The sequence below is a fragment of the Tachypleus tridentatus genome, unplaced genomic scaffold (genome assembly GCF_004210375.1).
Source record: "Tachypleus tridentatus isolate NWPU-2018 unplaced genomic scaffold, ASM421037v1 Hic_cluster_2, whole genome shotgun sequence".
Classification (NCBI taxonomy): Eukaryota; Metazoa; Arthropoda; class Merostomata; order Xiphosura; family Limulidae; genus Tachypleus; species Tachypleus tridentatus.
In genome coordinates this window covers 11,997,960-12,024,473 of record NW_027467782.1, presented here as the reverse complement: position 1 = coordinate 12,024,473, position 26,514 = coordinate 11,997,960, and the positions used below count along the sequence as shown (strand labels likewise).

Below are 26,514 nucleotides of genomic sequence, written 5' to 3'. Positions count from 1 at the left end.
AACTTCTACGTCCTTCAATTCACGTTTTGTTGAAACAAATAAGTAGAAGGAAATGAGAACAAAAAGGTTAAAAACATAAAATCCCATGTACGCCTATGCCACTGGGGAGTTACTTAACATTAAGAAAATCATTTGTTTTAAAAATTTATGTCAGGCCAGGACATGAGATTAATAAACCTCACTCGTGTATCACCTGTTGTGGTGGACACAGAACACTAGATTTCCTACCCTTGTGATGACGTTTGTCCATAGTTGTTCTTTATTCGGCAGTCTCTCTCGCACCTTCTAAGCCTGATATACATGCACCACAGAAAAGCTTCGTGATGTGTTTACTGGCGCCGCCTACCTGCAGTAGTGCTCAACAACACAAGTGTTTAAAATAGTTTCTATTTGCTGGTGTTTATGGATATTTTTCAGGCACGAAAGGGACTCATGGCATATTGTCCATTGTGATAATTCACTCCTAACTACAAATAGGCTCCAAGGCCTTTATTCTGAGACGCATATCAACAATACAATAAAAAATACTTTGGCGTAGAGGTCGCACCAACTAGAACGAGAAATCTGAAGCCCAGACACGTGAATATATTATAGTGGTATTATTATTGCTACTATTGTAGTTATTTCTTGGTAATCGCAGAGCTATACAGTAGGCTATCTATTCTGTGTTCATGGAGGGGACTGGAACGACAAATTTTAGCCTTATAAACCTCATATTTGTCTTCTATCCAGCGAGAAATATAATACATGCATTCAACTAATATTTATAACAACAGATAAAAATTAAATGTTCTTTCAAGATTTTCTTTTTGTGAAAGTATTGCAAATAAACATTCTTTACAAGGTCCCTTGGTGGGTTAGTGGTAAAATTACAGACTTACAACGCAAAATCCGAGGTTAAGTTCTCTTCAGTAAATACGGTGGAAAGTTTATTAGAACTTTGCTTAATTAGCCAATCAAATGCCATCTCTGATGGGATGACGGTGTGGCTATCCACTTAAAATTTGGGATTAGAGACCTCCGTCAATGGACAAAACATATAACCCTATATTTTTTCAAGCAAAGCTCTGGAGGCTAACCGTTATATCTGAGGTTTAAAATATTAATTTATTCGATTTTTGTGTTGGACAGAGTACAGATACTGCACTGCGACACTTTGCGCTTAACAACAAACACTTCCAGCTGTGAAACAAGACCAGATGTCGTTATTACTCGATAACTTCTTAATGATTTAGTAACTGTTTTTTGTGATTTTGATCAAAACAGAGGTCGAAAATCTTCTCTCATAATGTGTGACCTGCTATCTAGTGAGTAAAATAAAACGTAATGACTACATCTGTTTGTTTTTTAGAGATCATACCCTTGTAAAATAGGAAATAAAAACATATGGAATGGTAGTTATTCGTAAAATTTCTATGAGGTATATGTAAAACGAAATAAATTTGCTAATCAACGTAATGATTTAAATCGTTTTAAACACTGTCCATCTACACTATCACTTTACTTGTTTACGTACTTTTTTACTGTACCTAATATTTTGTTTTTGGATACATTTATAGCAATTCTACGAATAACCAACGATTTATACTTTTTGTTAAAAATGTGATTTTACCCTTTGTATTAAAATTAGATTCTGTTTAGTTTCATCAAGGTTCGTGTTATGATTGCCAATTGTTTCTTCTGCTGCATACCTTGACCACTGAGAATGTTTCGTTTTTTATTTTTAACACGCTTCAAAGTATCTAGTTATCTCATGATGTTCCTGTTGAACTTGTGTTGCCATACACATGATGTCAACATCTTTACATCTGGCCTTCTTCCATTGGTACTGCTCTTGCTGTGATGGAGACGTTACTCTCAGATTAGTAAAGCTCAAACGAATCTTCTCAAGGCCAGATGGTTGGGTCATCTTGAATCTTCCTTTAATATTCCGTTTGACTTGACATTAGCAAAGTATGGTTTAAAATGCTTTGTGGTTTGGTTCCTTTCCTCTCTTGACGTTCTTTGGTTTGATGTTTTTGTCTTCTCATTATATTATGAACGATTTTTTGTTACAGTCCTGCTTATATTATACCTAATTTGTAATTTCTTTATCAACAGGTCTTACCTCTTATGCGGTATGTCGGTGTTGCATTTCCCCCCTGGAGAAAAGTTGTATATGGATTATTGATCGTCTTAGCATTTTATTTGAGGAAAGATAGGGCTGAGCTTGTCTCGTGGCTCGCTCTACATTTATATTCTGATAATAGGTATCTTGAGATTTCGTGTATCAGGATAAAATGTTTATCACTACTGTTTATCTTATCTGTGTAATGTCTGTTTTGGGATGGCAATCCCTGTTTGTCCTTTCTTTCACTACTCGTTGGGTGTGGAACTCAGGGTTTTTTAGCTCTCTACTTTCCTTGTTGTTTCCCATGTACTTGGATTCTCTTCTCCAGTATTTCCAGCTGTTCATCATTGTCAGAGAGGTTAGTGGTTTTGATGTTTTGTCATTGTAGAATCATTTTCTTTATCATTTACTGGTCTCTCGACATTTTCACTAAACTGGGGAACATCAACTTTATCAGTTGATTACTTTTGCAACATCAACTGATTTTACAGTAACTCCAATTAATGAATTATTTTATATGGCATAATTTATAAATACTCATAGGTAATTGATTATATTGATTAATCAAGTTAATTTTCCAGTTCTATAAATTATCATTTATACAACTGAATATAGCTAAGAACTACGGAACTTGGTCTTAGGAAAATTTAACTATCACGCTTGCTGCTATAGTTTGCTTACTTATAGCCATTCAAGAATTTGTGCAACTTCATTCAGAAACTGTATATTTTTGCCAATGCTAACAATTATTACCTTTTGCTAATATAATCAAGTCCGTTTTGCAGAACTGCCTTATTACTAGTCAAATTTTCTTCTAGTCTTCCATTGCAGTCAACAGCAGTGCTCGTGACACTCTCAACACTAAGTCCACTGTGCTCACCGTAGTCACTCAACTCTTCTTCTTCGACTCCATGCTCAGTTATACTACCACTGGTGCAATTAGCTGTGTCACTGCTGTTCTTCTAAGTCTGACTCAGAATGACCTGAATCATTGTTTTCATAACACACAGAAATTAGTTAGCAATTGATAATGACAAATTTTTTGTCGTACGTTTATTCGACCAAACACATGAACTGGTTTGAAATGATTAAAAAAGGCCACTGATTTTATACTTTACATAGAACATGAATGATAAGAACTTAGAGGTCATAAACAGCACAAGTACATCGTATACCATACACCTAAATATATCAAAATAATATCAGGATTTCCTAAAGCCTTTTGAGATGTTGACCCCTTTAGAAATTTATAAAGCGGTCACTGATTCTCAAATTCTTAGAACATAAATTAGAAGTGAAACTTCAAAATATAATCAACTTTTATGATGCAATCATTAGGAAACATAAAATGTGAAAAAGAATGAGGTTTTCTCTAAAAGTTGCCTGATGAATATTGGACTGTAGGGTTCAGAGTTTGAGTCTCTGAAGTTTCTAACATTAAACCTATTTCTCTGTCTCTTCAGAAGTCCAACCATTTACATGACTAATTGCAGTTTTAACAACATACAAACTTGGAGAGTCATACAGCACTTAGATGCATAGGCCAACTTTAGCACAGGAGTTCTTTCTGTCCTCCTATCAACACTTAAGTCCTTATTCACCCCTTTACAGTCTCACCAAACCAAGGGGATCAATATCAACCATTCTGGGAAACCCTAATTTACATGATAAAGAATTTTGACAGACATTTGAGAAATTACAAAGTTTTATATTTAAATATCCATAACAAAGATATAAATGAAAAATATAAAGTTATTATTGAAATAAACCTCAAAAATGTGACAAGAAAAAACAAAGAAATAATAATATCTGATCTATTAGAAGTCATAAAAAATGAAGAAGATAAATTGGAACTATTTTAAACTGTTCTGGTCATCGTTATGACGAAGTCCAAAACTTGATAAATACCATTAATAACTTTAATCCAACATGAGGTTGTTTGACATAAACTATTGCAAAACATAAATTATTTTCAGAGTAAAAAAGTCTCTGTCATAAAGAACGTAATAATATTGAACAATTTTATACAGAAATAATACAATCTGTTAGACACTTTAAAATATATACTTACAATATTTAAAAATACCATGCAATGCATCTGAGATAAATAATAATGATACGATAAAATCTGTGTCACTAAAGTTACTAATGACCAGACAATATTTTTTATAGTAAAGCTGTATTTTATACAAACAAAATTGAAAATTACCAATCCTGAAATTTTTTTTAAATAAAAATATCATATTAACATTATTGTGAGATATCTAACCAGTCACAAGTTGAAATGGTGAAATGTATTAAAATCTTGAAGAATATTTATCTGGGAAATGTAATGTGACATCGTGGTTATCGTTAAGCTTCCACAAAGCTTTGTTAGCATTTAATCACTATGTTGTACAGCATAACTGTCACAGTTTTACATTTTTAACATAAAGGGTGTTTTACCATTTCACTATGAATAATTTACAATTATAATATTTTAAGTACTTCTGGATATGAAATTTCATTATCTTGACTTCCAAATCACTTTTATAGTATTTAGTGCAAACTACAGACAAATACCCAAATTCAAACCTACAGCTTTATATAATTACATTTTCATGTTTACAAAATACAATTTCATGAAAGTTCTTAAATGGTGTCACATCTGTGCTAAAGTACAAACATTTAAACCTAATGGCTCAGAAGAGCTAATTTGACAAATTATAAACTGTGCCCAAGTACAACTGGTCACAGTGATGACCCTGTAAATATTTTCTGAAAACTGTGAAAACAGAACAGCTACATTTGTACAGATAGTTGGTGCTTTATTGACACAGTTTTGCAGGCCTGATAAAAGATATGAATATTCAATCATAATGAAAATAAATACATTTTTTATTGAGATTTGTTGTATACCTTCTTCAGTAATTAATACTTTTCAAATTTTCTGGCTCTTTCTGTTACAAAGATTTATTCATAACCTACCATCATGAACTTTAACAAAGGTATCACCACCAAAGTGGTCAGAGTAGTTAAAAATATGTTTGCTAACCATATTCTTAGACTTGACCAATCTATCTTCACAAAATAACACGTTGTTTTACTATTCTTTGATTGTTTGTTTAAACAGAGTATTTGTGATGAAACTTAGTTGAATGGACGATAACTGCTGTAAAATCACAAGTGTAGAGGATGACATTTTGAAGTCTTCCACTTGAAGACCAGAGGTGGAAGACTTTCCAAATGTTATCATCTACACTTGTTTTTCTCCAACAGGCAGTTGTCATCTATTCATGTAAGTTTCATCAAGTTATTTTACTTGTGTTATTTACATACAATAAACCTAACAAAATAAATAAGGATTTGAATCAAAATAATATATTGGTGTTACCTTCACTACCCTCTAAATTTAACTAATGTCTGGTCGTAAGAGAAACTTTTCATAGCTTTCAAACAGATATAATTTAATACAAAAAACACCTTTTAACAATTAGAAACACACCTAAAGAAACTAAAAATAAAAGTATCAGATCTCTAGTTTAGTTTTATGTTTACTAAACTTTTCACAAGATTCCTCTGTTCATCTCTGAGGACCTCTGCTTAAATATTTTACTTGCTTCACACTGATGGAAACAGTTTATAATATGCTCCATCTAATGGCATTCAAACCTTATTTGTAGCTATATTCTTTATGCTTTTCTTCATTGTAGTTCAGACTACATGCTGTGACATTATAAAAGGGTGGAATTGAAAACTGTAATAATAAAAATAAGGAAAGAAACATAAAATGTTTAATTATGTACTTAAAGTATGATAGTTTATTTATCTATAAACCAATGTTTTGGGATGGAATGAAAATTTGAAAATAATTTAAAGTTGCACCATTTACAAGAGATTCCCCTCAAAGCTGTATGCAAACAAGTGTTTACATTTTTTAAATTTTCTTTCCAATTTTTATTTAAAAAATGTTACAAAATGATAAAATAACCAATTCTAAAGTATTTTTGAGTTAGAAAATGTTGAATTAGAGTTTTCTATGATAACTATATTGGGTAAAAATCTTTTTACCTTTTACTAATTGAACTGGCGTGTGCGTTTTTCTCATAGCAAAGCCACATTGTGCTATCTGCTGAGTCCACCGAGGGGAATTGAATCACTAATTTTAACATTGTAAATCTGTAGAGTTACCGCTGTACCAGCGAGGCACAAGAGAACTGATAGTTATCTACTTTTATTTCATGTAGTAGTTAAATTAAAATAAACAAATTTTAACACCTTCACTTAATTCTGAATCTTCCTGACTAGTACTACTTTGTTTTCTTCTCATAGACACTCGGCGACAAAGATCGTTCCTTGATTTTCTTTAGAAACCTCTGAAAAATAAACAAAGAAGAAGAAAGAAAGAAAATTATTTTTCAATGGCACGAAAATAACAAAATTTACTAGCAATAAACAAAACAGGTTTTTTTTTCCAGTATGTCACTGTCCAAAGTTACAAAGTTCCTTTAAATAAGAGTAAATATGCATAAATTGTGTGTTTGTTTTGAATTTTGTGCAAAGTTACTTGAGGGCTATCTGAAGTAGCAGTCCTAATTTAGCAGTGCAAGACTAGATAGAAGGCAACTAGTCATCACCACCCACTACTAACTCTCGGGCTACTATTTTACCAACAAATAGTGGGATTGAGTCTCACATTATAACAACCTCATGACTGAAAGGGTGAGCATGTTTGGTGTGACGGGGGATTCAAACCCGCGACTCTCGTGTTATGAGTTGAGTGCCTTAACCACCTGGCCATGCCAGACCAAATATGCAAGGGATCTTCAAGTCAATAGACAGGACTTAAGTATTTTATCACAGAATTACACGATCCTGACCATTATATATCACACTGATTACAAATATCCCAGAACATTTTAACAAGCATCTCAAAATCTTTGGACCATCAGTTTTATTTGGTAGTCTCCACAAGGGGAAGTTTTAAGGTGTTAAACAGTTTTAAGAATTTCCAAAGACTAACTACCACATAACATTAATTTTTTTAAATGCATGTGACAATCATTCTCTTGTAATTCCATTGTTGGTTAGGGTGGTATTACTTGCATTTGAATATCACTCTTATACATTCTAAATTACTTTTTGTGTTATTACTTACTTACACAGGACCTCATGATTATAAAGAGAGCAACATGCCTACCTTAAGCTACAGGTTCAGTATGAGAAGTTAATTTTTTATTAATGGAAGCTCCTTGAAAAAGGCATACAAAAGAGATGATGAGTTAATAGTGTGAAACTGTCCTCGTTTTCTTGTAAGGAAATTTTTTATTGGAAGTAAAAAAACTGATATATAAAATATTTTTACAGACTCATCTTGTGTTATCCCTATTACTAACAGTAAACCTTCTTGAATTTACAATTGAAGGCAAAGAGAGCTTTGAGAACATGGCTGTATCATGCTAAAAATATCCCTGGAAAAATGTTAATTTACTTTATTCAGTGAACTTTCTTCAAAGATAATAACAGCTGGGGCAAAATCTTGCTATTTGCCAATCAGCTATTTAAAGGGGAAGATATACATACAAACGTGATCACCAAATGGGAATGACTAGGGTTGTAAAATTTGTACAAGGATTATAACATAGGATGGGAAATCAAAAGATGGAATCTCTAACAGAAAAGTGTAAAATGTCTTAACTGAAGATAAATAGCAATGTATAAATAAACTTCTGTTTAATCCAGATTGTTAAATCCTCATTCTTCATAATGAACATTATGAAATGATTCAAGCAAATAACTCAAAATATTCAAATATCCTGTATCATGTTAAAAATTCAGTAAATTTTCTTTTTCCTTCACAACCACTGTACTTAATATCACATTAGGACATATGATTGCATGAACAAAAGAAAGAGGAACACTAAAAAATTTATCAGACAAGGATACATTGCTACAGCTGTACCAAACTATCCTTAAAACATCTCAAACTGAATGTTATGAAATAAAATATAATGCCACAATAATAATGTATGTTGAATAAAGTTGTAATGTTTACTTCCATAAAAATAATTTTACGTCATTATAAGCAGAAGTATCAAATGAGAGGAACATCTTGATAGTATATCATAAAAAATTGTCTTCTTATTTTAGTTGTTAAAAACAAACAGTAACAAAGGCTGTAGATTATATTCATCACGTTTTTATGACCTACAAATGAAATGATGTCTGACAAAAGTACTTGAGGGAGAAGTATATGTATCTAGAGTTGCATAGTAAATGTTACTACAAAGAACTGTGACTATACAGCAATATCTGTAAGTCACACACAGCCTATAATAAAAACAATCTACAAAACATTTTTTGGAAACTATGTACTAGTCATTTTGTTAACAACTGTATTATTATTTCTTAACTTCAAAAACAACAACCAACATCTTATTGAAGTATGCTTGTTTGTTATTGGATAAAACAACATAGTTTCATATAATATAGTACTCTTAAATACATACAAATTACTGTTTAAAACATTAAAAATTAACACCAGCTAACAAAACAACACTAAGTATACAATTAACTTTTAATGTATTCTATCCATTCATCCATCCAATATTTTCAGAAACCAAAACAAGTAATAAATATACTGTGTACATAAACATGTAAATATTGCTCTATATACAACTCAAGCAAAAAAATGGTGTTATTAAATAGGATAAATTTACCAATAACTTATAAACTGATTTTATGGAAATTGTTTAGTTTGCACACAAAAGGCACTTGAAAACTATCTCCCAAAAACTCAGCAACAAAGGTATAAACAGATAAGTTACAATAAACTATTTTGTGGAAAACAAATGTAACCCACAAACAAAAAAAACATACAATGTAAAACACAGATAAATATCCTTCTCAGTTACTGAACAAAAAAAACATTCCACAAAACTTGATTTCTTCAAACTGAAAAACATCAACATCTAACACAACCAGAAAAATAAGTATGTTATACAGTTTCTTTGTAGCAGTTATAAGTTTATAATGATTAATAAAATATTTTCCAAACACACACACACACAAAAATAGTTCTGACTTGTTTTATTTGAAGTCTACTTATAAATATTATGTTTTAAAGTTGGTTTCTCTGATCAATTTTTATCATTTACACAAAAGCAAAAGCATGACAATATTATCAAATTTTATAACCTTTTAACTAGTGTTAAAATCCCCAATTGAGTTAAATGGTTTTAGCTGTTTCCAGAAGTGTAAAACTAAGCATAAAGAAGCACTTCATAGTTCAAAACATCAAAGCAATATACACATATTTACACTAATTATTCATGTCCACAGTAACATACTATTCTGAAAAAAAAATTGCCTACAGTCAAAACAAAGTAATACAAAAGGCTGGGACAAGAAACAACTAAATGTTGAACATTCAAGAGTAAGCAGTTTGAATCATGATGTGACCATTGAAGTCCAACCTGACAAAATGGATTGTAAACAACTAAGAGTTTTTGTGAAAACATTTAAGAAACACAGAGGCTGATACCTTACAGAAGTTTCCACCCTTCATGATGGTTATTAGCTTACAAATATTTTGAACCCTTAAGACAACTAATGGTCACAGAAAATGTTAACCCTTATCACTAATCTCTGTAACTGTTGAAGGCCTGTGCAAGGGAACTTGCACTATCATTAACAAATTGTTTTATATTAGTTAAAAGGCCACTCTGACTTTTTTTTCACAACAAATAACAAAAAAACAAAACATGATAATTTTTTACTCACTATCTAAACATGGCTATCTTTTGTTAGAATTTTATATTGCTCTGTACCTTTTTTTATTTGTCTGAATCTCTTGAGTTTCTTATATGATTCACAATAGGTATTCCATGAATTAAAAAAACAACAACATGATATAGTACTATACTTGTACTAACATAAATTAATATGTAAATCATGAGTACTAAGTCTTCTGTTTACAATCAGTTAAAACAGTGAATTGGTTTTGTTAATTATTAAAGAGATAAGTTAAAAAGAAAGTACATCAATTTCCTGATGATAACAGGAGTAATGTTACAAAAATTCTTCTTCATTAACAAATGTTTACTAGTAGTTCTAGTGTTGTAAACATCTACAAGTTTGGGACCTTCAAAATTGGAATTTCATGTAACAAACAAATTAAACAAACAGAAGCAGAAACAGTATAGTGCTAGAGAGAAAAAAAAACCCTTAATGTTTAATTACATCTCTCTGAGCAGTCAAATTTATAAATGAAAAAGCATGAATGATATTAAAAAAAGCAACACTTAATGACTGTTATGAAAAAAATGGATCTTAACATATTTTTCATGAAGTATGTATTATTCACACAAACAAAGTAAATTATATTACCTTATTATTAACTGCAATGGACTATTCCAAAACCTCTTTGCAAAGGAAAAGTATTTAACTACACCATCTACCAGATAGTGGGTTTTATTTAATGTAAAGTACAAAAACTGTTGAAAATTATACCCCATAATAACCTGATGATGTATCATTCATTATGAGCCTAAAATGCACAGTACAACATAGCTAATAATTATTTTATCTAATTAGTCAATTACAATTCAACCAGTAGCATACTTATATGACAAGTAAAATGTACAACTTTAAATGTTTCATAAAGTTAAGCACAACTAACTTCTTTCAGTGTCAAATTATTAGAGAAACATGTCAAACATTATTCCCATTTTAAGATTCTTTAAAAGTCCTTTTCCCATTTGTAGACTATCCTACCAAACATTTCTTACAAGCATGAGATGTGTGAGATTTATTTCAAAATAAACTGAACACTGGCTTTCAGATACGCAGCACGTAAATATGTTTAATATTGAGTAAAAACCAGCTGCCAGCTCTAAGTGTCTGATGTAAGTAGAGGATGAAAAGTCTGTTTATACAATGACAAACAAATTATACTACTTTGTAATATTACTACAGACATATTTGTCTTGTATATGTAACAAATAAACTGAATTATTCTATAGTAGTAACATCATATGCTCTTCTGCATTAGTTTGGTAAACAACTTTGTCAAATTATTTAGCACCACAAAACAGTCACCTTATAGCAACATCAAGGTACAGCACAGTGACAATCATTTAGCCACTTTTTCATGGTTGTAGTACTGTTTGTTTGTTTTTAGCATCTCCCACTACATTAGAGTATTACCATATTAGCACATAACCATTTTTTATTCCCTTGTCATAATACTGTGATTTTCTAGTGTCTGGGACCACACTTGAGAAACTGTATTAAGTACCATTCTAAAAATCTCATAAAGGCCCTTGGTGTTTGTTTTGAAAACACATCTTTACAGATATTGTTTATGACTCTCTTAACACAACTATATCAGTGTGTTGAATCATAAAGAAGACAGTTTAGATCTATCATAGCTGCTATTTATTATACTACAAGGTTTGTTTATATTCTAATATCTGTATGTAACTTTACAATTAGTTGTTGAGTTATATTCAGAAAACACGAGGAATTCAGTTGTGTCACAACAACAGTTTATAAGATGATTCAAGTTCATTTTCTACTATCTATATATTACCTTGAGACCAAACAGTTATGAGCTAGCTATTAAATCAAATGGAAAATTAGAACAGAACTATTACATGTACCACAATAGCAACATGTTAATTTACCTAGTGATTTCTTGAAATGTCTACATTCATACTATAATGAAGTTTTTTTTCCCTAAATTTCTAAATCAGCTAGAAACCTTATGAATTTTATTTTTTTTATATTAGAAAATATTTCAGTGTTTGTCTTATATTGTAATATTTTACTTATAATTTCACTCAAGGTATAATTATTAATAGACTAATACACTAAAATCTGCCAGACAACACTGACCCGTGTTTAATGTCTTTTTTTTTATTATTTGTGTTATGATTACAATTTAATTATAATATCAAACTTCCCTCAGAATCACACTTTCCTATTCTATAACACAATAAATGGGCTAAACAAAAAGTGATTTAAAACTGAGAAATAAAGCAACACATGGGTCAAATAATTTTAATAATTTAGTGTTATAAACGTTTTTGTCTCTCACAAAATTTTAAAACTATATAGCCAAACAATTAAAAACTGGTCAATATATTTTGTTAGAAATAAGTAGAAAGTGCACTTCTTGGCCTAATTTCCTTGTAAGGCAAATATTAATATGGTAAGCTCTGCTGCTAGAACTATCCATTTTTAACAAAACTGTGGTAATGATGAGAATCTTTATATTTTATTAATGTTAACTGAAAGCCTGGTTCAGTCACTTCTCAGAATAATTGATATCAATGTTCTTGACATTGAACAGTCACATTTTACTAATTCATTAAACACACAAAAAACTGAATGGATACTTTCCATCAAGCCAGTAATTATAGGAAACCAAAATATGTAACAAAGGGAAGAATTAAGTACAATTATACTAATCACTGTTTGATGTTAACTGTCTGAGCTGTTTTAGGGCAGTTTCTACCAACTTCTTCTTGTCTGCTTCTCTCACCCTTAAGGGAGTAAAGAACATTAATTCACACTAAAAGTATGGATAGGTCAAATTAATATTTTAAAAAATTAGTTAATTATATTATTAAAATTATTATCCTTTTCATTTACAAGCCTGAACAAGACCTACCTAAAAAAAATAAGACCCTTTAAAAAATGTTGCATTATTTTAAACTTGTATTTTTTAGCAATAATTTTATTTCTAAAACAACTTGAAAGGTAGTTATACACTTTTCATAAATAAATAAACATTGCAATTGGTACAAAAGCATGCATTATAAAATATAAAGTGTAAACACACCATTGTAAGTAAAAAAAAAACAAACAAACTTTTTTATCTTTATAACACAAATTTGCCCTAAACAATGTTCTAGGTAACACTGCATAACAAATCATTTGCTACAATAGAAAACTCAAGTGATTATTTGGTAATTAAATAGTTTTGGTTTCAGACACGTAATCAGAATTTGTCCATCACCTCCAGATTTTAAGATACTATAGTATCTCACTACTTTATCAACAATATGTGTAATACCATACAATCAGTTCAGTTCAATAGGTTTATACTGTGAAATTAAGTTTACATAGAAAGTTTAATGAACAAAAGGAATAAATTTTTGATAACTTCAGACAGTAACTGTATTGGTGTAAAACTCCATATATATTGTTCATGTGTGCTGCTTGTTCTTGATAAAATTATAATGACTTGCACCAATTTTGCTTCATTCCCATGTTCACCTTTTCTGCCCAGGAACATTTGAGGAGTCCCTCAACAGAGCTTAAAATGGGCAGAGTGATACACCTCTCTCTCAACTGCTTTTCACTCACTCACTCAGTTGGTTACTTTGTCTGGCTCTGTGCACACTCAAAACAAAATCCATCTTCCTCACATCATACCTGTGATATAATCAAATAAAATCAAAATTTTGTTTTTAAAATATTTTAAACTAGTTCTCTAAACATAATTCCTTTATACTTTTTAGAAAATTAGTTCATGTACTGACTGCTTTCACTTCTAGTAAAGTCCAAAAACCACCTAAACAGTTTATGCTACATTTGTGTTGTACAGTTTCCAAATCTGGCTTCACACAGTGGCTAAATAAAAGAAGAACAATTGTGTCATTGACAATTTCAATGATACAGTGTGAGCCCAAAGATCATCTAACTTACTGTTATTTTTGCATTAATATTTCTGGATATTCAGACAAAACTAAACAATACACTAAATATCCAGAGATTGCATCTGTGATGAAACCAGTATCTCATGGGGATGATTTTCTTGTGTCACATCCAGCAGCAAAGTGGGAAATAGAAGTTATACTGCAAAAAAGACAATGAATCATCTTTACTTCCTTCATTTAATAATTTTACCCCTGTGGCATCTCAGCATAAACTGCCTCATCTGATCACACAAGATGAACTAAATGATCAGATTTGTGACTTGTTTTATACTGAAACAGCATGGGGAACTTTCATTTACGGCAATGGAATTTATCATAAAAGTCTTGCTTCTCACTACAGCATGCAAGATACTTTGTGTTTCTGTACAAATGTTGATGCACTAATTGAAGAATCAAGTACTGATTATACTCTCAAGAAAGAAAACATTTTACCAATTCATCTAAAGTTAGTGTGAAAATTGTGCTTTTACATAATGGGAACACTAAGCCATTGGTTCCTGTTATTAATGCTGTGAACATAGTAGAACATGCAGCTTATTCCTGAAGCAATCAAATATCCACTTCTGCTAAGTCTATAAAGCGAGTAAACCAAACACTGTAGCTTTTTGTCTGTCTGGGATAGCCAATATCATAAAATTAATTAAAAAAAAACGGAATGGCCAGTGAGAGAATTACGTTCCAGGAAAACAGAAAGTTGAGTTCCAACTTTCAGTGAATCATCAATATATGTTTCTTTCATCACTCCATCTATCTTATAAGTTTCAAAAAGTTAGTGAAGTAAAAACTAAAAGGTGGTATCTTTGTTGGGCCACAGATTTGGGAAGTGCTGATGAATGGTGATTTTGAAACACTACTCAGTCAGAAAGAACTTACTGCTAGGAAATCACTCAAACTGGTTGTTAAAGTTTTCTTAGGAATTTACAGAGATGAAAACTATGTTGTGATGATTAATGATATCCCTGAGAACTAGAGGAAAACTGGGTCCAAGATGTCACTAAATTTACACTTCTCACATTTTTAATTAAGCTTATTATCAAATATCTAGGTGCAGTGAGCAATAATCTTGGTGAGCACTTCCCTCAAGTTATGTCTATAATAGAACAGTAATATCAAGAAAGACAGTGGAATACTGTGATGATGGAAGATTACTGTTGATTCTTATAGCATGAAACTAAAACATACATAAAAGATACAACAAGTCTGTCAGGTATTTTGTAAAAGAAATAAAAAATAATACCATGATGAAAGTTTTAAATATAGCTTAAGTGTATTTTCAGTATATAATTACATGTTGTTTTTGAACATTCTTAAATGCAATTTTCAATAAATAAATAAAGTTATCAGAGTGTTATTTTCATAATATATAAGAATATTTAGAATAAACCTAACATAGCTCAAAAACTAGAGGTGATCAGTAATATTCAACAATTTTTAGAATCAGGATCAACAAACTACTCATGAACAGTTGTATTTTTTATTGTGGTAGAGAAGCTTCTTTTGTGCACAGTGTAACTTCTAAACATATAATTACTGTGCAAAATTACTCAAACACTTATATGCTTTACATATTTCTACAAATTACTTTCATTGAATGACTTAAGGATATTTCAACACACAAACAAAAAACATGAATTTTATCTCATAACTAAAAGCTGGTAGTTAAAACCATATGTAACTTCTGTTATAAAGAAGCTTACACATAGAACAACCTTAAATATAAAATTTTCAAAATTACTTACAGATCAACCTATACAAAATATATACTTCATGATATTCCTACAAGTATCTATATTCTTAGTTATGCCAACTAACAAGACATGCTTTAACAGATATGAGGTGTTCTTTCATTATAAAAAAGCCTAGACACCTAGTTATCATAAAAAAGGTGAGGAAAACTATTGTATTTATATGCAAGAAAGTATCAATTAATTGTGCAAATTTGTGGTAAGCACTGTTAAATATATGAATAAACAAACATTCTGAATTTTAGTGGTTTTCTCCTAAATGAAACTAATTATGGTTAAATTAACTAACACATTCATGATCATTAACTTCAAAATGTAAAATAGAATTTTAGTTATGAACATTATACCATAAATTTAAGATTTTATTTCTATCTACCTCAGAAAAATAATATATTGATAATATTTATCTACTTTGTATTCAATGTTTTATTACTCTCACATTATACGTGGAGATGAAAATCTAAGAATGTTTATTTAATTTGAAGCATTGGAACCTATCATCTTGTGAATATGTGCAAATTGTATGCATGTATGATTAACTGACTACACAACAGACATTCAACTATTATTAAACTCTAGACAGTTAAAACTGATTCATTAATAATTATGGTATTAATACAGAGAATTCTCAGGTTATGTTTAATATATTACAATGATAAAAAACATCTATGGAGAGAAACTTTTTGGTAATAAAATCTACAACTGTTTCCAACTTCTGATCAAAACAAAATACCTACATAGTTCAAATAAAAATTAAATGAGTAATGAATATTATGTACATCTAACATATCACCATACTAATGATGATCAGAAGGGTGTCATGGAACCCTCAATGCAAGCAAAGTTTTGCTATAATCCCAAACACAAGATTCAGCTGCTTAGAAGGTTTAGTTTTGTTCTAAACACATACCTTAAGATAACAATGCAAAATAATCCTCATAAACAAATATATATATATCAAACAATTTAACCAATACTAAAAATAAACTAACATTAAAGAAAGAAAAATAAAACATTACTTTATTCAGAGTCTACAACTATTTATCATCTTACCTTCATTCTTTCTAAATTTGTATTTACACCTGTTAAAGGCTAGTTGAGAAACTAAATAAGACTTAACTTTTAATTTAAAAAATGAAACTTGACATCTTGCAGGACACGTCTTGGAGTAAGACATCAATAGTATCAGGTATCTTAAGGGCAACATATGACTAGGTAACTAAACATACAACTTTTAAGGTGGCTATATGTTTTCATTTTCCTTTTTTAAAAATCAAAACATGCATAATAATTATTGGAAAGACTAACAATTTATAATAAAGCAGTATAGAGTGACATTTAAAATTAACTTTGATTACTTTTATGTTCCACTTACTTTTCAAGCAGAACTACAGCAACTTGTGGGTTTACCCTTCAATACTTACTATTTTCTTGTCCATAGTCATGAAAGTAGGTTGCCCAGTCCCATGTCATGAAAAGATCTAGAAGTTATAAGAAAATATAACTAGAAAAATTCTACAAGAAAAATTCCAGTGCACCAAAATAAAGTAAACTGTTATATGTAAATTAACTAACAAAAATTACAAGAAGAAGGAATTGTACACCGTAAGTCAGAAAGTAATAATAAGAAATCAGTTTTAGTGAAAGGAGACTGATGGACTCTGTGACTAAACTAAAATAATTGGAAGATGTGATATCGAAAAATATATGTAACTATTTTACGTAGTGGAGTTTCCACAGTTAATACATCTTTAATTATATTTATTTGTTTGTTTTTGAATTTCATGCAATGCTACATGAGGGCTATCTGCATTAGCCATCCCTAATTTAGAAGTGTAAAACTAGACAGAAGTCAGCTAGCTATCCCTAATTTAACAGTGTAAGACTAGATGGAAGTCAGCTAGCTATCCCTAATTTAACAGTGTAAGACTAGATGGAAGTCAGCTAGCTATCCATAATTTAACAGTGTAAGACTAGATGGAAGTCAGCTAGCTATCCATAATTTAACAGTGTGTAAGACTAGCTATCCCTAATTTAACAGTGGAGACGGAAAGTCAGCTAGCTATCCATAATTTAACAGTGTAAGACTGGAGGGAATTACGTACTTTACATTCACACTTAGACACAACTAGCTATCATCTGATCTTAACATTAGTAACGGAAGGTGTATTTAATGGGCTAAATATAAGCATTGGGTGTAAAACATTATTGTAACAAAGGCTTAGTTGAAACACTACTCCACTGAAACCCTTGGTAATTTTTATCTTACTTTTGTCTATACCTCAATGTTAATAAACAACTGAAAAAAATATAAATAAAATGCTATCTAACTTATCATGGTGCAATAAGTGAGCCTAGGGTATTATTTGTTTTATAATTAAGCTTAAAAATGTACTGTGCAATAACTTACTCTAAGCTCAATAAAGACAAAATATCAATTCTAAATCTATATAATTTCTGAATTAAATTGTTTTGTTCTATCACCAAAGTTAACAAGAAAAAACAAACAAACCAATATGTATATTAAACATTCACAACATAAATACCATAGTTGACCTAACAATATCAATTGGTAGTTTTGTTACAAAACAATGATATAAATTGTAGACCATTACTATTAAAACAAAGAAGCATGACACAAACTGTTTATTATATATATTAACACCAGAGGGACATTTAGAGTGTTCCTTCTACCACACACATTATACTCTTTAACACTGTAAATACCTGACAGCCATAAAGCTTCTTATTTCCAAAGAATGCAACATGTAGATCTTCAATGTTTTCAGTTTACTAAAATGTTTAGTTAAAATAAAGTTATTTCAATTTTTAAGTCTATCTCATGCTACGTTTATCATTTTTATAAAGTACTTCATAACTTAATGTTTCATGAAAAATTCAAAATCTTCCTATTAACAGTAAGCAGCGCCAATCTTTATACATATACTCAAAAGGTGATATACAAAACTAACTTTTATCTCTGTATTTCTATAGACTGATGGAACTTTTAGGTGAATAGGTCTATTCAGATACCAATAACTATTTTGAATCTATTCAATGTTACACAGCATGGCTTTCAAATGCATCACTAAACTTTTGGAAAAGAAATATCAATAACTAACATACTGAGCAAGAGCAAGAATTTAAACTGAACAAAATACACTATTCATTTCAAGCAGGCCAAACTAGCCTAACAATCCTTTGACTGTTTATGTACATGTAAAACTGAATGAGTGCTTAAATCTTTATCAGTACAACATATAACCCAATAAAGGTGACATAAAATATCTTAACTCGATTGACTATTCCTTTTTTAGGATAATAAAGAGCAATGATTAGTAGGGCACATTACAAGTACAAATGTTGATGTCATTTATGTAAATAATAACAGAAAACATTCCTGTCATGTTTAGATGTACATAAAAGAATGTGTGCATTACATGAAAGATGGCAGTGACAACAGTTTAAAAAATGTTAAAACAGGTTTCACAGAATAGAAAAATAAAAAGGAATGGGAATTACAGAAAATGATAATGTAAAGAAATATATAGGAAACAATACTAATATATGGAAAATAGAAAAATTAATAAAAATATAGGTGATATTAATATACAGGTAACAAAAACTAATATACGGGAAATAAAAAAATGAATAGAAATATTGGTGATATTAGTATATAGGAAACAATCCTAATATACGGGAAATAGAAGCTGAGCCTTAAATACAGTACTGTAGTCCATATATAGAACAAGCAAAGCAGTGACAGCACCAGATCAGACCAACTTAATGTCAGCAAACTTGTTCCTGTGAATACCAACATGACCAGTTATCCAGAAAAACTGGATGTGAATAGAAGATAGAAGAAAAATAGGCCAGCCAGTGTTGAATATTGTGAAAATAAGGTGAGAATTAACACAAAGCGATTCTCTGACCAGTAGAGAGTGAAGAGAGTTGGTATAAATAGAACAGTGAGTGTACTGTGTAGCTTCGATATCATTCAGAACAAAAGAAATGCCATATAACTTGACAGTGAACACAGAAACTGTAGAGTGGATATTGTACAAAACCACCTAGCTGCAAGAAACCATGGCAGATCCAATAGACTTAACTGATTTTAAACCATCTGTATAACTGGGAATGAAAGAATGGTTCAAAAGATGTTTGGCAATGAAAACAGTACAACCAAATGGAAGTATCAACCTTCCTCAGATGACTCAGAGAAAGGCAACAGGCAGAGGTGGTAATAAAACATAGTGTGGTGGGCTGATTGATGGAAAAAGCAACATCAATCTGTGACATACTGAACTCAGTCAGCTTCACCTAAATATGAAGACCAAAGGGAAGAATGGCAGACTGTATATTCCCAAAAGTATAACCAGTGGAACCCAGTGTACAGACTCTGAACTGGAGACATATGGAAAGACCCTGTTCAAGGCTGAAGTCTCAGATGGTGAATAGGGTACAGCATCTTCAAGGCCAAGGTCCTGGCAGAAACTTAAATAAGAGACAAATAGTTCAGTTTTGAACAAAAAATCAATCTGCTCCACAAGAGGTGGAAGAAGGGATCTGGATGTTGAAGATATTCAGTGCCGTTGTACACTTTGTATTTCAGTCGGTTGGTTAAGTTTTACTTCTGTGTATATTTAACAATTACATCATTATATTGGGTCAGAAAGGCATTGTAAAGTAATAAAATCAAAAGCAGCCAATCAGGAAATGTTTAGAAAACTGAGGCTGTGCAAAAATAAAAATTGTTATTGCATTTTCACAATCTGCAATTATTTTGTATGTCCAACATTTGTTTCACTACTTTCATTACAGTTGGTGTTATGGTGGTGAAGATGAGAGAGCAAGTTTAAAGTTCTATGAAAAATAAATAAAATGATATTCATTAAGATGGTATTATAAGTAAGGTAAATTAAACATAAAAACCATGAAATGAGCACAATTAATTTTATTCTTAGCATGAAAAGTCACACTTTACACAGAATTACTTGACAGAGAATTCACAAATTAATGGATGAATGTTTTATGAAAGCAATTTACTTGAAATATAATTTCAGTTAATAAATGGCTTGTAACTTTTACATAAACATTTGCCAAAACTCATGATGATACACTTTGTATATTTAGAACATTTCAGTAGTTCATGTAATTTCATGGTTACATGGAGATTACAGAACTGGTCAGAATGACCAAGCACACATACAACATACAGGTTGAATAGAATATAATTTAATTGATAATGGAATATGTATGTGGATCACAATCAGTAGCCTAAATGTTTTGAAGTGCATTTTTTAAAATTCTTCAGATACACTTGCCATTTTGGAAACTTTTTGTAAGCCTAATTTTCTTTTCACTTTTGATAAAACACCACCAGTGACTTGATCAGGAAAACTGCTCTTTATTGGATGCTGTAAAAAATTACTTTTCATAAATGTACTTGCTACAGTTAATTTTAAACATGAGTGAGGAATAAAATCATGGAGAATGTTTATAATACATAATATAAAGTTTGTTTTTCAATGGCCCATAATTAATCTTTTTGTTAAAATACAGTTTACTACTAATTATTTGGTATTGGAAACTTTTGTATTAAGGTGGTTAATTACCTCAGACACATTTCAGTTACATTGTTAACCATACTGTTGGCAAGTCTTTCTGCAATTTTATATCAAATCTTATTTCTTTATTGAAGAAATTATAATAAAATAAATAGATTTTATAATCTTAAAATCCCTTTCTATGGGAAAAGATTAAGTATAGAAAATCTTAATGGTTTACATAAAGAACATAATTAAAGAAAAAGTTATTAATTCAAATTCTGTTAAACATTCATGAAACAAAAAGTAACTTCTGAATTACAAGGTGACGAGTGCCTGCAGGATCAAACTACTTCATAAGAAAGATAATCAATATATCTTGCTCTGATCCACCAAATACTTATGAAGTGGTGTACAACTTTGGTTTTCATGCACAAGAAGGAATGGTGATGTATAAAGGACTGTTCAGAGTGATGCAACTTAAACTGATTATCAAGTAAAAAAGAGGAAGTTATCTTTCTATTCAAGTCACTAGTTGGTCCTCGATAGTCTTCACTTGAAATATTGTGTGAGCTTTGTCTGAGTAATGACACTGATTTGTTGTAAATTGTTCTCACTACAGCTACTAATATTACTCCAGAGATGGAAAGGTTATATTAAGATCTCTTTATAAAAGATCAACAGACAAGGGTTTTCAGTATGTTTAAAAGTGGGTGATACTAATGAATCAGGGAGATAATCCTGTCAGTGTACTATGTAGTGCTGGATTGTGACTCTACACCATATTTTATGCACAATATCTTAAGGAAGATCCAGAGGCATGCTCTCCCAGAAATATTTAAAATCAGAAACACCATTCTCTCTATTTTCTGGTCTCTTTAAAATAAGGGTATAAAAGTGATTTAATTTGCAATGAACATGTGATTTTGTGTTTCCTTCATTAGGTGTAAAACAACTTTTCATAAATGTTATATCTTTTCTCCTTTTGTAATGTGAAGATGCCTTTGAAGTAGGCAAAACTCTTTGGTAAATATAATTTTGTGGGGAGTGGGTGGGGTGGTTTGATTTACTGACTGAATACGAAACAACATGACTACATTTAATTTTGTATGATTGAGTAGAGAATGCCCATTAAGTACATACTACTGACCATACAATCTACATTACATTTTTCTCTCTCACAATAAAGTATTTAAAATGACTTTAAAACATATTCCTATAATTAAGAACATGAAAAGTTCAGTTAAAATAATGTTGATGACTGAAATTTTACAAAATAAAAAAGCTTGTTGACAAGAAATGTACAAAACCAAAGAAACTAGATAGAATTAGGTAGATTCTCTGTTTTCAACTGAAATACGTGATTGACTTACCTGGCAACTTATGAAAAGCATGTTAAGAGCATTAAAAAAAAGAAGAGAGAGAGAATAGACTTTATTGAAATATATAAAATATTCAGGAAGGATGAATGTGTTGTGATTTCTTGTGATATATCTAAAAACCAAAGGATAAGAATAAACAAGTTTAGGATTTTAAAAAGACACACTAGATTTCAGGTAAGACCAATTTTATCCTCTTAACAAGGTGTCATGCATAAACAATAAATTATCACTAGCATTAGTGTACAGTAACACCTTGCAAGATAGGAACAGACTCCAAGAGTGCATCCAGTGGCAAAGACAGGGTGGGCACATGCTAATCAACCAACAATGCCACCCCTACATGTGCTCATCCATCACACAGCCTGTCATTTCTGTACAAAAAAAAAATACTGAAAGGTAACTGTATTGGCAGGTTACTGGTATATTTCCTGTAAGGAAAGACATGCAGAATGGTAGGAAGCAATCTGTGTTTTGATGTCATCCAGATTACAACGTAAACCTCGACAGTTCCATTGTATCAAGTTGGACATAATTACTTATGTGCAGGTAAGTTGGGTGGAGAACCCTTCTGTTTTCGTCCATGTCTTTTGTTCTTTACTGTCTTTATTTGAGGGAGGTCTGTCAACCTCCATGGATCCTGTCCTGGGTCGATTGGGTAGGTCTATGCTGTTTAAAGAGGATTCCAGTGACTGGGGACAAGAACAAATGATCCTTTGCATCTTGTGGTGGGAGAAGATGATGCACCCAAAGAAATGCCTGTACCCAGAACCAGAGGAAGTGGATCTTGGGATTTGTTGGAATGTATGTTAGGGACAGAGATGGATGTTAAGCTAATTCATCAACTTTTTAACAATGCAGGTCAAAATCCTTTTCATTTGGTTTGAGAATGATTCTTTTGGAGACACAGAGATATCTGTCTGCACTCCCACTGTAGTTGTGGGATGACATGCAGCAGCCATACATCTGAGATGAAGTGCTGGACAGCAATTTTCAAGCCTCAGGATAAGTAATGTTATGAATCGTTTTCAAATGCTGCATCTCTTTTTCTTCTAACCATTCTGGGCAAGAATGAGCACAGTTCAATGAACCACAACATGACGTCTTTGAGCGACCGAAACACTGACACTGGAAATATCTAAGAGGGTTTGTAATGTATGGCTATACCCTGCAATTAAGATAACCTGCCTTGATTGTGGCAGGTTGATGTGGTAATATAAATATCAGAAAAAGGATGTGTTACACTCATACTGGTGGAGAGTTGTTGAATGCTAATTTACACATGTGGCATACATGTGTAATTAGATAGTAATTCACAGCTAGTAGTGAGTGACAATCTGTGCACGAGAAGGAAATCATATGAAAAATAGCTATAACTGTGAAAAGGGTGGGTAATTGCACTGGAATTTCAATGTGTGTTTTCAGTAAAACTTTACGTGTTATGTTATTTTCCTCATTCTAACTCTACACCTCATACACCATGAAAAGAAAATATATTGTCCTTTTTATTTTCAAGAATGACTTCACGACACATTTGACTATCTTAAAGAGCTTTAAGCCCTTTACAATATATGTATATTTATGCTTAAATTTTATTGCTCTTTGAACTGTGTCTAACTAATGATATCACCACCACAAGTTGTGAACCACTTTGTAAAACATGTAGCTTATGTTACCTGAAGAAATTATGTAATGCATTGGTTACTAATGAGCATATCACAGGAAAACGTTTTTTTTTTTTTATTTAACCTAATCTAAAACTTATATTTTATTTACCTTTATAATAATAAATAATACACATGAAAAAACTAGAAATATAGTACTTACCTGGGTCTTTTTTTAATCAACTCTCAATTAAAACTATTATTATAATGGTATTACTGCACTAAATGATTTTAGATAATCAAAATTGCAACAAAGAATACAAAATAACATGCTTAAAGCACATATTGTCCTAGGACTATCAAAATTTTCTGGCTTTCTTACCATTCAGTAAGACTCAATAAAAATTTAGCTAAACTTGCCAATGTGTTTCCTGTGGGAATAAAATTTGCACTGGAAGCAAAATAAACAAACTCCTGTACAGAAAATTATGTAATATAATATTTGATTTCTGTTGGTTAAAAGTAATATAGTTTTAAATATCAAAGAGAACTAAATATTGGAAACTTGTGAAAGAGAAAACTTAATTATGGGTATGGCTAAAGGGACTTGATTTTCTAGTTTATAGCTCTGTAACCAAATAAGATTGAAGGCTATAAAAAAATTATACTTTGTCTGAGTAATAACAATATTATAATGAGCGACTTATGTCAAATTTTGTACTTCTTGGACAAGTGGTCAATAAATAAGAGAAGAGGAAATACTTAAAATGCAAATATCACAATTCTGAAACAATGGAAAATTGAAGACATTTTAAATGTTGTCCTATAAAACTAGGAAATTAAAACTATATAATTTCCAAATTTGTATTACAAGCTAAGTTTTGTTGCCAAGTTTACTTACCACGATAATAAAAGTAACTTAATTAACTATAGTTAATATTAAGCGCCTGCCCAGAAGCGGTGTCTTTGTTCAAGGGCATGACGAAGCTGACCCTAACAGATTAGTAAAGGAGGGGCCAGCAGATACCTTAAAACCAGGAAAAATTAAAATTCACCTTCCAGGAAGTGAGCAGCAGCCTCAAAGCCATTGTGGTAAGAGGGGTTCACCAGACCATTAACTTAGAATCAGTCACACAAGCTTTAGATGAACAAGGCATTCCACACAATAAAATAGAACGTATAATCTCAAAGAAAACACAGGCACCCACGTCTCATACACGCATTGATATTGACGACAGTTACAACATATAAAAAATTAATAAATAATGGAATAACGCTTTGGTATAAAAATACCAAGTAGAGCAACTGAAAACTCCGGTAGTTGTTGTAACACAATGCTACAATTGCCAAAGATATGGGCATGTCTCAGCAGCCTGCTTAGCAACACCGAGATGCTGCGGATGTGGCGGGGAACACCATATCAACCAATGCAAAAAAAAAAAGATAAGGAAACACCTAAATGTTGTAACTGTGGTCAAACCCATACAGCAAATTACAAAGGATGTGATAAATACAAACAAATAAAACAACGTATTTATCAGATCAGAACACCAACAGAACAAAACCAACCTAATACAAACAGCTTACCTAAAACAGACATATCAACAGAATTCAATAAAACAACAAAAACCACGTAAATGCTGAAAGTAAAACAACCCCACAAACAGCAAGAGCAGAACATTAAAACCCAGGACAAGAACACTTTAACACAAACACAAAAAAAACCAGAAGAAAAACAGCACCACCATACAAGAAACAAATATTAACACATCAGATAAAACAAGCCTTTTCAACAACAATAATCAAAAACATAATTACAGAATTCGTAATAGAATACACTAAACCAAACCAGACAACTAACTGTTTTGAACTACTGATCAATATCTCCAAAAACACACATCACACCTGACATAATATCAACACTTACTGGATACATGCTCACAGCACAATGTTCACAGTAGTATATATCAACATCCAAGGTGCAATAGCTTCCAAGAAACATGAGATCGAAGACCTAATACAAGAAACTAACCCCCCCATATTACATAATAGTAAGCGAAACTCTAATATACAACAACAATAGATTTAAAATAGCAAATTATTCAACCATAAGAAAAGACAGAACAAATAAAAATGATGAAAAACAGAGGCATAATGTTTTCTTTACAAAGTGGAGCTTTCAGTAATAGAAATTAAATTTAGCAGCAGCAATGAACATGATACTGTAGATATCCTGCAAAGGAATAAAACTGAAGTAACAGTAGCAGGAATTTACTGCTCACCTAACAAACAAATAGATATAACACACATTTAGCAACATCCTTTCCTTACTAACCAAAACTCCATAGTTATGGAGGACTTAAATAGTAAAAAATGTTACCTTTGGATGCAAGCTCAAATTCCAATGGTAGAAATCTAATAAAAT

The 26,514-nt window shown here is 31.1% G+C and overlaps 1 long non-coding RNA gene across 24 annotated transcripts in view; it reads right to left on the bottom strand.

Moving 5' to 3' along the window:
- Positions 1-2,394: 2,394 nt before the first annotated feature.
- The window catches only part of LOC143243422 (uncharacterized), a 57,888-nt gene continuing 33,768 nt past the window's right edge, over positions 2,395-26,514 (bottom strand). The window contains exons 1-6 of one of the 24 annotated variants that reach the window (XR_013024536.1): positions 24,991-25,007; positions 20,885-20,977; positions 16,985-17,041; positions 13,373-13,531; positions 2,864-6,465; positions 2,396-2,544 (exon numbers count right to left, since the gene is read on the bottom strand). This is a non-coding gene — a long non-coding RNA (uncharacterized LOC143243422). The other 23 variants (XR_013024537.1, XR_013024541.1, XR_013024539.1 and 20 more) reach the window with 23 other exon arrangements.